Source organism: Chlamydotis macqueenii, chromosome 1 (genome assembly GCF_036417535.1).
Source record: "Chlamydotis macqueenii isolate bChlMac1 chromosome 1, bChlMac1.mat, whole genome shotgun sequence".
NCBI lineage: Eukaryota > Metazoa > Chordata > Aves > Otidiformes > Otididae > Chlamydotis > Chlamydotis macqueenii.
Window position 1 is genome coordinate 98243063 of NC_141556.1, and position 14318 is coordinate 98257380.

The following is a 14318-nucleotide window of genomic DNA, read 5'->3' on the forward strand; positions in this document are numbered from 1 at the left end:
GCATTTCAGCAAGGCCTACACTGCTGGAGGACTGTTGCAAAGAAGCATGAGGTTCTCCAGGATTCTGGGAAGAGTTTTTGCTCTTGTTTTGTTCACTTACACTCTGAATTTTCTTCCTGGCACCCACTTCTGTAATTTGACGTCAACCAGAGTACTTTAACACTTCTAATTTATCTCTGCTTTTTTTAAATTTTCATTTCTCTTTTGCAGGCTGAGAGCCCTGAAGCTCCTACAAGAAAGAAAAGACACCACACTGGAAGATGAGAGCCTTGCATGAGTATTGAAAGTTGTTTCTGCTCAACCTTTGTTTCATCATGACAAGTCGGTGTCCAAGACCAAAGCACACTTATTACTTTCCATCACTTGCTTATAATGCAAGACCACTGTTTTAGTAAAATCTGTTTCCAGATTGCAGAGAAGAGGAAACTGATAGATCACAGGGGTTTTCAGCCTCTGAGCAAGGTAGTCAACCATTGTGTGCATCTGTGAGGTCCACAGCTAGGAAGCTGGTAGTGATACTATAACCACAAATTATATAAGGTGAGTTTTCTGTCTGGCTTTCCTAACATAGCAGAGGTTGCCAGTGTAGTTAACCTTTTAAATATGACTTTCTGGAGAAAATGGAAGATCTACGCAAGCTACCACTTCTTCCAGAAAAACACAACTGTCAATGACTAAGGCATGGACAAAGGGAGCTGCAAGTTATTTAATTAATGTTTTTAATTAAATGCAATTGAAATAGCATTTCCCAAAGGTTCAGAGCCACTGCAGAATTTGTGAAAATGTAGCAAAGTGAGGCTAAATCCCTGATAAAAAGTTTAGGTAATAGACTTGTGGGTTTTAACTGTTTTAAAAAGGAAGAAAGACATTTAGCAGAAGCTGCCTCTGCTTCACTGTTCTTCCCATAATATAGAAATGGTAGAAAGTAGGCAAGTTTGTTAGTGCACACTAGAAGTCATAGAATCATAGAATGGTTAGGGTTGGAAGGGACCTTCAAAGGTCATCTAGTCCAACCCCCCTGCAAGGAGCAGGGACATCCCCAACCAGATCAGGTTGCTCAGAGCCTCATCCAGCCTGGCCTTGAACGTTTCCAGGGATGGGGCCTCCACCACCTCTCTGGGCAACCTGTTCCAGTGTTCTTGTCGTAGTTCAGCCCCGATCGGACCAGACTACGCAGTCTCTCTCTCAACTCCCCCCCACACTCCGAGAGAACAGGGAGAGAAAATACAAGGAAAAACGGCTCGAGGTTTGAGATAAGGACAGGGAGAAATCCTTAAAGTTACCATCACGGGCAAAACAGACTCAACTTGGGGAAAACTATTCATTTATTACTACAAACAGCAGGATAATGAGACAGAGAACAAGATAACCTCCATCCACCCCTCCCTCTTCCCGAGCTTAACATTATCTCTACTACCTTCCCCCCCTCCCGAGCGGCACAGGGGGGAAGAGGAAATGGGGGTTGCGGTCAGTTCATCATACGTTGTTTTACACCGCTGCTTCGTGGTCAGGGGAAGAACTCCTCACATTCCTCCCCTGCTCCATCGTGGGGTCCCTCCCACGGGCCACAGTCCTTTGTGGCACTGCTCCGGCGTGGGTCATCTCTTCCACGGGTGCAGTCTCTCCAGAACAGCTGCCCCAGCGGGCACTCCACGGGCCACAGCTGCCTTCAGGCATCCACCTCCCCCGGTATGGGGTCCTTCACGGGCTCCAAGTGGATCTCTGCCCCTCCGTGGACCTCCATGGGCTGCAGGGGGACAACCTGCTCCACCATGGTCGTCACCACAGGCTGCAGGGGAATCTTGGCCAGGAGCCGCATTACTCCTCCCCCTCCTTCTTCACTGACCTTGGCGTCTGCAGCCGTTCCTCACAACAGGCTGGTAGATGTCTCGCAGGATCTTTTTTTTTACATCTTATTCACTTCTCATCTCCTCTCCACTTCTTGCAGCCGGGCTGGACTGAGTCGGGCCCAGTCGGCTGCCTGGCGAGAGGCCAGAGGGTGAGGCCTGCAAGGCCCATGAGGCCTGCGCCTCCCCCTCTGCGCCTCTGCCCCCGCTCAGCTTCTTCACATCTTCTCTTCTCTCTTTTTTTCTGTTTTCCCATTCTTAAATACGTTATTGCAGAGGCGTTATCACGAGACATTCTGCTACCAATTGGCTCGGCCTTGGCCAGCAGTGGGTCCACCCTAGGCCTGGCCAAGTCCCCTGAACAAAGGGGAGCGACTTCTAGCAGTTTCCTACAGAAGCTACCACCTTAGGCCCCCCCACTAAACAAAACCACAACAGTTCTATAACTCGCATTGTAAAAAATTTTTTCCTAATATCTAATCTGAATCTACCCTTGCACCTTGGTCAACAATCCCTTCTCATTTACTGAGGCAGGTATTGTTTTAGAACAGGTTACATGAGAGAAAATAAATGTAGTCTCTGAGAGTGCAGCCAGAAATCTGTGACTAGTCACTTTATGGATTAGCTTGAGCTCTGTTTGAAGAGCTGTTGTCTGTAAAACCTAAACACCTACACACTAGCTGGTCTGAGGTGAAGTAGCTCTGTAGGTTTTGATGATGCTGAATCCCTTTGTGTTAGGGGAAAAGCTGGCTCTTTGTGACCACAAAGCGAACAGTGCCAAGACTTGAAGAGACATGGTCTCGGTTCCAGGTCTCAGTCAACAGACGTGTTGGTGCATCTAGCTACGTGCAGAAACGCTGCATATGCATGAGATGTGCCTTTTTCTAGATGCTACCCCAACTGAGGGTCAAGTTGTCCACAGAAAATATTATTAGCCACAATTTCAGGTGGAAAGACATAGAGAGATGGTTATTAATAAGTTTAAGAGATCCTTATTAGCCAAGGCAGCTTGATTTTAGGAAATGTTGAGCCCCGGTGCACGTTGTCTTGCAGGGATGGACTGGAGAGATTGTCTGTTAGATACTGTCGGTTCTAACTGCAGTATGATAAAGTTCCTTTTCATACACTGGTAGTGTGCTTGTCAAATATGCCTGCCTCTGAGTGCCTTTCCCTCTTCCGAAGCTGCAGTGTGAAGACTGTGTGTGATTCCCTGCCAGATGACAGGTTTGTGTCTCTGCAGCAGGGGTGGCAGATCTGCAGCAAACACCACAGCACTGTTGTTGAGCGGAATCTCAGTAATGCCACGTGCAGATGTGTGATAACTAGAAAGTAACACATATGCACTAGCTCGTCTAGAAAATCTTTTCTGAAAAGAGAATTCAAGTTGGTTTACCTGAGAATAAGTGTCACTTGGATGAAAACTGTCGTAGTTCAGCCCCGATCAGGACCAGACTACGCAGTCTCTCTCTCACTCCCCCCACCTTCCGAGAGAACAGGGAGAGAAAATATAAGGAAAAACGGCTCGAGGTTTGAGATAAGGACAGGGAGAAATCCTTAAAGTTACCGTCACAGGCAAAACAGACTCGACTTGGGAAAAACTATTCATTTATTACTACAAACAGCAGGATAATGAGACAGAGAACAAGATAACCTCCATCCACCCCTCCCTCTTCCCGAGCTTAACATTATCTCTACTACCTTCCCCCCTGAGCGGCACAGGGGGGAAGAGGGAATGGGGGTTGCAGTCAGTTCATCATATGTTGTTTCACGCTGCTGCTTCATGGTAGGGGGAAGAACTCCTCACATTCCTCCCCTGCTCCAGCGTGGGGTCCCTCCCACGGGCCACAGTCCTTCGTGGAACTGCTCCGGCGTGGGTCATCTCTTCCACGGGGTGCAATCCGTCCGGAACAGCTGTCCCAGCGGGCCCTCCACAGGCCACAGCTGCCTTCAGGCATCCACTTCTCCCAGTACGGGGTCCTTCACGAGCTGCAGGTGGATCTCTGCTCCTCCGTGGACCTCCATGGGCTGCAGGGGGACAACCTGCTCCACCATGGTCGTCACCACAGGCTGCAGGAGAATCTTGCCAGGAGCCGCGTTACTCCTCCCCCTCCTTCTTCACTGACCTTAGCGTCTGCAGCCGTTCCTCACAACAGGCTGGTAGATGTCTCTCAGGATCTTTTTTACATCTTGTTCACTTCTCATCTCCTCTCCACTTCTTGCAGCCGGGCCGGACCGATTCAGGCCCAGTTGGCTGCCCGGCGAGAGGCCAGAGGGTGAGGCCTGCTAGGCCCATGAGGCCTGCGCCTCCCCCTCTGTGCCTCTGCCTCCACTCAGCTTCTTCACATCTTCCCTTCTCTCTTTTTTTTCTGTTTTCCCCTTCTTAAATACGTTATCACAGCGGCGTTATCACGGGACATTCTGCTACCAATTGGCTCGGCCTTGGCCAGCAGCGGGTCCGCCCTAGGCCCGGCCGAGTCCACTGAACAAAGGGGAGCGACTTCTAGCAGTTTCCTACAGAAGCTACCACCTTAGGCCCCCCTTCACTAACAAAACCACGACAAAAACTCAGCGGCCATATTGCTTAAAAGCCAGCAAAGTTTTACTCTTCAATCATGCAAAATGATCACTCCCATGTTCTCAGTTAACTCGGGTTACATCTCATGCCAAGCATATTCTTTACTCCAAACTTCAGTTGATCAAGCATGTTTCCTGACTAAAATCAATGACACAAGATGTGTAATTATGCAAGTCCATTATAACACGAACTCCTCTGTCTCACAGGCCAAAATGCATAATAATCAGAAGCTCAGTGTCTTAACAGTGTTTCCAATACTGATTATCCCCTGTTGCTTTAGTTATATTACAGGAACTAGGGCAGTCCAGTTCCATCCATGGGTCCCCGGAGGTGTGTCTGTACATATGAGAAGGCAAAAAGGGGAATAAGAGTTTGAAGTTTTGAGTTCAGGCTAGATATGTAGTTGCAGTGGTTAGGAATATAAAGGGCAGTGTAAGATCATTTGTGTGAAACTGAGAGAGTACGAGTGCAGTTGGTTCAGGTGGCTCATATATGCCACTGACCTGTCGGGATGGAAATAAGGGCTTATGTGGTTCTTAGACATTTTCCTTTTCAGTAGGCGAGAAGGAATTGTGCATGAGCAGGCCTGGCTCATTGTAGGCTTTTAAAATGGAAAATAGTATTTGCCGCTTAAAACTCACAGAAAAATGGGATTTCTTCACTTTGCCTGTTCTGAGGGACATGGGGCTGTTTTCATTTGAAGCTTTGTAGCTAAGTCTGCTGTTCTCTAGGCTCTGGTGGTCTTCCTTGGGGATCCTTTTCTGGGCGCCCATTCAGGCGCTTTCTGTCTCTAAAATCTGCTCCTCTCTCTTCCCTGGCCACTGTCCAAGTGTCTGTTTCCAGACAATAAGATGTTTCCATCTGTCTGTGCTGCCCCTTTTTCTTCATGAGTCCACTGCCTTAATGGTGCAGGTAATGTGGGTACAGCAGGACCTAGGTGGAGCAGCCCAGGCAGACTGAGGAACAAACACCATCTGTACACCCTATTTCTTTGGTTTTGGGAGCATTGCTACGATTTACAGCCCTGGCCACTCTCTCAGGGGGAAGGCAGCAGGAAACTTAGCAATGTAAGATGATGCCTTTTTCTTGGAGGTGGCAAGCTCCACTTCTCACATGCTTTTAGCTGTAGCACTCCCTTCTATGCTCTCCTCACTGCATGTGAGCCTTACGAGCTAAAATGGGGCTTAGGCTATTCTGAGGATGTTAGGAAAAGTATTGCTAAATAGGTAGGTAGAAAAGCAAGGCTCAGCAAGCTGCTGCTTGATCTGGCAATATGAAAAAGTTTGTGGTTTGCCAAAAGCAATGCCCTGTCTGATAGATCTTTGGGGCCCAAGAGTTGGCAAATGAATAAACCTCATACTATTCTAATTTTTTAATGTCTTTACAAGGAAGCATAATTGGAGACAGGTGGGGGAATAACAAGATGAAGTGAAACTAGAATGGTTGATGTGCTTTGCTATCTAAGAGCCCACTCATCCCATCTAAGCTCGTAAGAAGCTTGCGTGCTATGCAGGTTGCTCAGGAGGGAGTAACCACTTACATGTCCCTCCCTTACAAGAAGAGATTGCAATGAAGAGCAATAATGTGCTTTGCTGGCATGAACAGATCTTCAGCTCCACAGACTTTGCTGTTTTCCTTCCATTTGGGTATGTGGGTGTAGCTGAGAGCAGTACAGCTTTGTTCTGTTCTTTGAGCTTCCTGTGTAATATACCTGTAAAATATATTTGGTGGAAAAATAGCAAAGGAAAGACAAGAAATAGAAAATTATGTACTAAAAAATGGAAGCCCTTGGACTATGTCTTAGGGCGGCTGCAGAGGTGCTGTACATCTCCACAGAATGTGCTCCGAGCCTATTCATGTGCTTTAGTGCACTGTTGGGATCATGTGGTTTCACTGCATGGTTTAACCCAGCACAGGCTCCTTTCGGTCGCACGCTGAGCACTCAGGGGGAATCATGAGGCTGCACTGCTCCCACTGGTGTCCTATACCTTCAGTAAGATGCTACTTTCTAAATTTTGAAGGCCCTCCACCAAGCCTTAGCACAACCAACGTTGGATGTGATGTCTGAAATGTGACATTATGTTTTTGAGAGGTGCACTAGAAGACTGAGGTGAATGTGTAGCACCTTAAGCGAAATAGCACATACTGCTTCCATCCACTGGCCAGTTTTACAGACAATGGTTGGTGGAAATAACTTTTTCTTTTCTTTCAAAAGGCTATGAAAACTGGGCGATGCTGTACTTTTTCTGAATGGATTATTTGCGCCTTAAAGGGCAGATGGTTTCAGTCTTTACCTTTTGTTTCACTGCTTCAAAAGGCACAGTCTTTCCATTTGTTCACTTAAAAAAAATGAACCTACTGCAGCCTAGATTTGGGAATAGCTATTCTGACAAAGTTAACCAACATAGAATGATATATCTGTATATCTATAGAAGGAATTTCTGTGTTCCTCAGAGCTCCTCTGAATAGAAGTAAAAAAAATGCTAGTGTACTTGGTGCCAGTTTTCACTGTGTTCGGTGAACTGGTTGGGAATAAAAAGGTACAGAAAATCCTCAAGCCATCCTGTCAGCAAACATGTTAAACATTATGGGAAGACAAAATAAATTAATTTTCATAAAATAAAATAAAATAAAAAAATCTATGATACTATAATAGGCAAATGAGAGATCACTTAAATTATGATACGAGTGACTTCAAGCTCCATTCTTTATTTATGACATGGCAGCTGTGTAAGAGTTTCTGTAAAGCAGGAGATATTAATACCTTTATTATTTGACAGTTTAGATGGAAAATGAGGAATATAAAATGTAACTGCATAGAGCTTGACTGTATTTACATGGCTAAAACTCCTAATTATTTCTAACTTGATTACCTGCAAAACAGGAGAAAAAATTCCAACTATTATAAAGTCTGAGATTTTGATTTGTTTTTACTTTATTTCCATCCCGTTCTCTCTGGAACTGAACAACACGTGGGACAAATTAAATTCTTAAAGATTCAATATGCTAAGCAGCGTGCTTGACGAGGACATCTCAGCAATCAGTTGGGGTAATTATTAGGGGATTTTCACAGAGCTTTAAGTGAAACTTCTGTGAAACTGTGAAAAGGAGTGAAATCAAATAGGCACTAGGCAAGACTAGATGGTAAAACTGCTTACCACAGTGCCTCTTTAGACACCAAAACATGCATATGATGATGAATAGACAACATAGACCCACGGAAGCATAAATGATGTGCAATATCTTGCAGTTTCCAGATTCTTGGGGCTCTTCTGAGACACTAGGGGTATCTAAAATTACATTAACATGTATTAGCATAGAGTAATACTTGTCTGGCGGGGTTTTTTTAGCATTAGATCTTCCTGAGGCAACTGGCTTCTCAAGGTACTTAAATATTCTGAATGACTTCACAAGGCTCCCCTTCAATCTGCTGATGGAAGAGAGAACAAAATCCCACAAGCAAAGGATAGGGTGTCATGAATGAAGGGGGAATGACATGTTGATCTCCCACCACTGACAGAGTAATTCTATCTTTCAGACCTCTTTGGAATTCAAGTAAAGAGATCCACAGAACATACATTTAAAAAAAACCTTACATCATGAGTTGTGCACATACTATGCCTCCTAGCACGTTACAGCCACACATTTTGATGTTGCTCCCTCTGTTGCAGCATTTTGTGTGGCAGTAAACAAGGTTTTAAAGTTCATTAACTTACCAGGAGAGGAACTGGCAAGAGAAAAACCTTACACTTCAGCTGCCTGGGGTCAGTAGGACACTATGGCCACACAGATCATTTTCTAGCAGTAGAGCAACATGGAGGAGGGCAGACATGGCTTGTCACAAACTAGACTTGGCATCCCAACTGCCCAAGTTAATGTGAAGGCCTCACTTGCCCTTGAGATAATTTGAAGCTATTGTGATCTTTCCTGCTCCTGAACTTCTTGGTGTACAAAATCATACTTTCTCTCTGTTCGTGCAGGAGAGATAATTCTCAACAGGATGCTTGAATTGCTTTGTTGTCTTTACTGTTGTGTGGCCTCATCTACTGCTACTACATGACCGTTTGCATCCTGTCTAGTCCATGTGATATATAACCAGACTGTCCTCCCACAACCTTTTTTTGTTCCAATTGATTTTTTTAAATTATCAACTAGTCCACTAATGACTGTTTGGGGTTGACAGCTTTACTTTTCTCTTCCAGATCCTCCTGTTGTTTCTTTATTTTGTTCTTTCCTTTCCCCAATACCAAGAGGCAGGATAGAAACACGAAGAAGGTAGTAAGTACCAGCACAACTGTGCTACCAAACAAATATGTTGGGAGAAGCCATCGTTCAGCATGTGTGAGTTTTTCTGTACATGGCATCCTTTTGTTCTTAAACAAATGAGCCCTTTTAAGGGCTCTTTCATAACACAGAGGCCTACCTTCAACAATAACGTTTATTCCATGGCTCTCACTGGAAAACTTGTCCGCTGTTGCTCGACAACGGTAAGTTCCACTGTCATTCTGATGAACTGAGAAAAACTCCAGAGTAAACACATTGGACTTCCATTCTGCTTTGCCCTCCTTCAACAGCACGCATGTGTTCACCTCTACCTTGCACCACTGTATGTCTGGCTTTTTCTTGCAGTAATAAACTGGACAGCCTATCATCAAAGAGTTCCCGAGATTAATTTTGTACTGAGCGTGTTTTTTAACTTGAATTTCAACGGGACAATAGGTATCATCAAATCCTAGAAGGGAAGAAAAACATTAAAAAACCAATGGTGGTGGGGGTCTGCTATATACTCCCCATAACACTAACCAGTTTATTTTCTCTCTCATTAGTCAAGACTGGTTTTGTCTACTTGCAGGAGTAGAAAAATGGTAAAATATGTTAAAGGGAAGTTTTGTAGGGAGGAGAAGCGTGTAGAGGAGGAAAGCAGTGTGGAGAGCAGAGTGGTCTGTCTGTCAGCAGCTAGCACTGTTTCAGGGGACGGAGCCTCTGGGCACCTGCGCAGCCAGCACACGTAACTGCGACACCGGACACCTCACCTCCACCGTCAGCCAAGATTTCTTAAGCACGTGACATAGCAGTCCTTGTGAATATCTGGCTAGTATACTCAAGAGCGTGGGATGGCCAGATTAACATCTTTCATTCAGATGACCTCTACTTTGCAAGCTTTTTCTCTACAAATGTAGTATTTCGTATATTAAATATACATAATTTTTTTAATTGCCATGTACATGATGTGGCAAATATATTGCAATAGCAACAGCTCTAACATGTAGAGCCTGACCATGTTCGCAAAGTAGCATTTAGGTTTTAGGTCAGCATGCCCTGCCCAGTCATTTAGTCCCTTTTCTGCTCCCCTGAAGAGGATCATTCTGAAAGACATAGTTCAGTTATGAAGAAGGATCACTTATCTTTCACTTAGACTCTTATTAAAAGAAAGTATGATTTGGTTTCAGGCAAGTAAATCATATCTACTTTGGTCATACCGCAGTAGCAGCACATGGTTATCAATAGTCTGAAAATGGAAACTAAAAGCTCAAATTAGAAAGTAGAAGTTTCAATTATCTGAGCAATAATTGCCACAGGAGGTAATGCTTCAGGAAGTATCTATAAAGCTCATATTGTGCCCTGATAACAACCTTATTTCTGATGTAATCCTGTGTAACAGGTATTTCCAGAAGGATGTGCAGGTCTCTGCAGAACAGATATTTTCTGATGCTCTTAATCTAATTATTTTATCATATAGTTTTATCTTTTTCACAGTTATCTTTTGGAAAAAAACCCACACCCCACCCCTCCCCCTCCCCCAAAAAACCCAAAACAAAACAAAACTCAGACCTTTTCTAGAAGGTCCAAAAAGTCCAATTTTCTCTCAAAGTTTTAAAACAGATTTCAGTGACATTCTCATTCAGCATCATTATTAACCAGGGAGAGAGGCAGGAATTGTTAACCTCTTTCATTCTTATATTTTTCCAGTGCAGGCATGTAATGTTTTCCTTGATTTAAAATCATCTGGTGCTTTTACAACAAAGTATACATCACTGCCTACTGTCACTTTTGGGAGAGTCACCTGATCAGCATCGAGCAAATTCTGTGCACCCAACAGCATTCACTTGGGACAGGTTTACTAATCCTCATGAATTCACATGAACATAAGTTGTGTAGGTAGCTGAAAAGGAAAATGTCTTATCAATGTTAAATATTGCTCTGAAGAAATTATTGCCTTGCACTGGTCAGTGTAACCTAGATTAAATCTCAGTGAAATTTGTAGGAAGAAATTTTTTACACTGAGGGTGGTAGAACACTGGAACAGGTTGTTCAGAGAGGTGGTGGAGGCCCCATCCCTGAAAATGTTCAAGGCCAGGTTGGAGGGGGCTCTGAGCAACCTGACCTGGTTGAAGATGTCCCTGCTAGACTAGATGACCTTTGAAGGTCCCTTCCAACCCTAACCATTCTATGACTCTATGATTCTGTGTTTCCAGAGCAAAATTCCCTGCCGTGTAGTGGGCCTGACTCCAACACCCTTGCTTTCTCCAAAAGTTTACCTATGGAATACAAGACCGAGCTTTGAGAACTGCACGTAGGATCAGTTCAACTGCAGTTGCTCCCCAGCCCCATAACATCACTGCCCGCCCATGATTTCTGAGCAGTAAAGCCCTCTTGTCCCACTGACAGCCCCCTCCCACCCCCAGAGGCACTTCCAGATAGAAGTTTGCACGACACCAGCCTACACACTCCTGTTGGCTTTCAGCCTGCATTTCTGGCTGGTGGTGCAGGTGGAAGTGTTTGGCAGCCTGCTGTCAGTTAACCCTAGCATATAAATCCTCTTCCTCTTTTCCCTTAAAATAAGTGGGGGTTGAGACTATTGGCTTTCATGTGGTTTTGAATTTTCTCTAGTTTATATTGCCTTTTTTTTTTTAACTTTTTTTTTTCCAGAGTAATGATAGACTTAGGAGAAATTCAGATTACTGAAAACTGGTTTAATTTTCTTAGTTATCATTTGTGGATCCCTTGGAAGAAGCCTGTGGGTGCTAGGTAGACATTACTATTTTATTCAGTGATTTTTTTTTTTTTATCTTTATTTTTTTTATTTTTCTCCTTTCTGTCAGTTAAATAGAGCAATCTTTTGAACTTCCAAACCAGGAGCTATACGAACTACTGCTTGCCTTTCAGTGTACGTAAGAATTTGTAGGCTATCTTCAGAGCCTGCAAAAGGGCTCTCATTTCAGATGCTTAAAGCATTTGGACTTTAGGCTGCCTTTTTTTTTTTTTTTTTTTTTTTTTAATTGTCATAAGACAATGCTTGGAGCATGAAAAACAGTCATGATTGCTTCTGTATGTTTCTATGACTTGTTAATGACTGATGGCTGAATGACTTGGGCTTTAGGTTTTCAACTTTTTGCTAGAAGGAAGCCTAGTCTTTGGTAAATGTTATTAGTCATCAATTTGAGGACCTTCTAGGACAATATCATCAGAAGGGATGAGTGAATGAGTGAAGCATTTTCTTCAGGCTTTGGAAAATTCTTAGTTTGAATTATTTTTGAACTAAAAATCTGGGCTAGAGAAAGCCTTTTTCTAGAATCTAGCCTTTTTTTTCTCTAGTAACTAAGTGTGGGAATTCATAATGAACATGCTTTGAAATCTCTAACCTTTCCTTTCTCCAAAATCACACTTTACTTGTGTTCTGGTTTTGTTAGTGGGGGGGGGGGGGCTAAGGTGGTAGCTTCTGTAGGAAACTGCTAGAAGTCGCTCCCCTTTGTTCAGTGGACTCGGCCGGGCCTAGGGCAGACCCGCTGCTGGCCAAGGCCGAGCCAATTGGTAGCAGAATGTTCCGTGATAACGCCTCTGTGATAACGTATTTAAGTAGGGGAAAACAGAAAAAAAAAAAGAGAGATGTGAAGCAGCTGAGCGGGGGCCAGAGAGGGGGAGGCACAAGCCTCGTGGGCCTTGCAGGCCTCACCCTCTGGCCTCTCGCCAGGCAGCCGACTGGGCCCAACTTGGCCCGGCCCGGCTGCAAGAAGTGGAGAGGAGATGAGAAGTGAACAAGATGTAAAAAAGATCCTGAGAGGCGTCTGCCAGCCTGTTGTAAGGAACGGCTGCAGACGCCAAGGTCAGTGAAGAAGGAGGGGGAGGAGTAATGTGGCTCCTGGCCAAGATTCCCCTGCAGCCTGTGGTGAAGACCATGGTGGAGCAGGTTGTCCCTCTGCAGCCCATGGAGGTCCACGGAGGAGCAGAGATCCACTTGGAGCCCATGAAGGACCCCACACTGGGGGAGGTGGAGGCCTGAAGGACGCCGTGGCCTGTGGAGGGCCCGCTGGGACAGCTGTTCTAGAGGGACTGCACCCCGTGGAAGAGATGACCCATGCCGGAGCAGTTTCACGAAGAACTGTGGCCTGTGGGAGGGACCCCACGCTGGAGCAGAGGAGGAATGCAAGGAGTTCTTCCCCCAACGATGATACAGCAGCGTAATACAACGCGTGATGAACTGACCATGACCCCCATTCCCTTTTCCCCACCCCGTGCCGCTCGGAAGTGGAAGGTAGTAGAGATAACGTTAAGCCTGGGAAGAGGGAGGGGTGGAGGGAGGTTATCTTGTTCCCTGTCTCATTCTCCTGCTAATTTTAGAAATAAATGAGTGTTTTTCCCCAAGTCGAGTCTGTTTTGCCCATAAAGGTAACTTTAAGGATTTCTCCCTGTCCTTATCTCAAACCTCGAGCCGTTTTTTCCTATATCATCTCCTCCTATTCTCTCGGAGGGTGGGGGGAGTGAGAGAGAGACTGTGTAGTCTGGTCCTGATCGGGGCTGAACTACGACAACTCGTCAAGAAAACTTACGTGGCTAAAAAGCAGTGGAGAAAATCCTTTTAAAAACAAACACATATGAGACCATTTTATATAGAATAAAATATTTAAGGCAAACTTCTACAATATCTTTCACAGATTTCCTGTAAAGGCCATTTGGCAGGAATAGGTGTCAGTGAAAACTTGGGATTAAATAACAATATAAACCATAATAGCCTAGAGAATGAGCGATATATATATATATTCTTAAACAGAGGAAAAAAACATCAACACACCTGATAATGAAAGAGAACCTTTTCTGTTCATTGGTTGTCTTTACAAAGACAAACATGAAATAAACCTCAAGTAATGAATGAGCACAAACACAGCTTGGGGTACTTTTCCTGTGACAGTGTATCTTAACTTTTTTCTATCTGATGCCTGCTGTGGCTTATGAGAAGTCAATGGCAGAGACACTCTCTGCTAATCATATTCTGTATGTGCAAGTGCTTTCTGAGACAAATTTAATTACTCTTTCTTCAACACTGTCATGAACTGAGACCTGAAACCAGCTACAAGGTCTTATACCAAGTCTTAAGTTTTCAATGTCACACACATGGATGGTCATGATGAATATCTGAATGTGCAGTTTTCAAGAGTATAAAAGAATCTGTAACATACGGAAGTTTTATATATCAGCTTCAAACTTACACACCTTGGTAAGATTTTGATTGACTAAAAGCATATTTTCTTTTAGACCACTTGAGTGTGTTCCTGAGCAGGCTGTGGCAAGCCAAGCTCTATTGCACCAAGAATTGATTTGCACAGGTAAGGAAAATCTTCTGTACAGTGTACTGCTAGCATAAGGATTTTAAATGGAAGTATGTATTCCATAACTTGTACAATATGGTAATGCCCATGATAGTACTTTCTTTTATTAAAAAACCAATATTTTTTAAAATTGTTCTAATGTTCTAGAAAACATAGTAATGATATGACTCATTAAGCAAATAAAAGAGGTTTAATGGACATGGCTTTCCATTTGCTGAACTCAACCCATTAGTAGAAAAATAATAGCTAAAAATTGAGCCTTCTATGAATTATAAATGAAGTAACTTATAG

At 44.0% G+C, this 14318-nt stretch overlaps 2 protein-coding genes across 15 annotated transcripts in view; one reads left to right on the forward strand and one right to left on the reverse strand.

The window, feature by feature from the left end:
- Positions 1–673, forward strand: part of LOC104478956 (OX-2 membrane glycoprotein) — a 44477-nt gene extending 43804 nt beyond the window's left edge. Inside the window, exon 6 of the mRNA XM_086762897.1 lies at positions 211–673. The gene's annotated coding sequence lies outside the window, so the exon portion shown is untranslated. The remainder of the gene's footprint in view (positions 1–210) is intronic.
- Positions 1–14318, reverse strand: part of CGGBP1 (CGG triplet repeat binding protein 1) — a 71206-nt gene that overhangs the window by 40333 nt on the left and 16555 nt on the right. The window contains exon 4 of one of the 14 annotated variants that reach the window (XR_015260636.1): positions 5866–6133. The exons of 12 other annotated variants lie outside the window; for them this stretch is intronic. The gene's annotated coding sequence lies outside the window, so the exon portion shown is untranslated. Of the gene's footprint in view, positions 1–5865; positions 6134–9122; positions 9155–14318 lie in introns of those variants that run through there. One more of the 14 variants, XR_015260639.1, reaches the window with a different exon arrangement.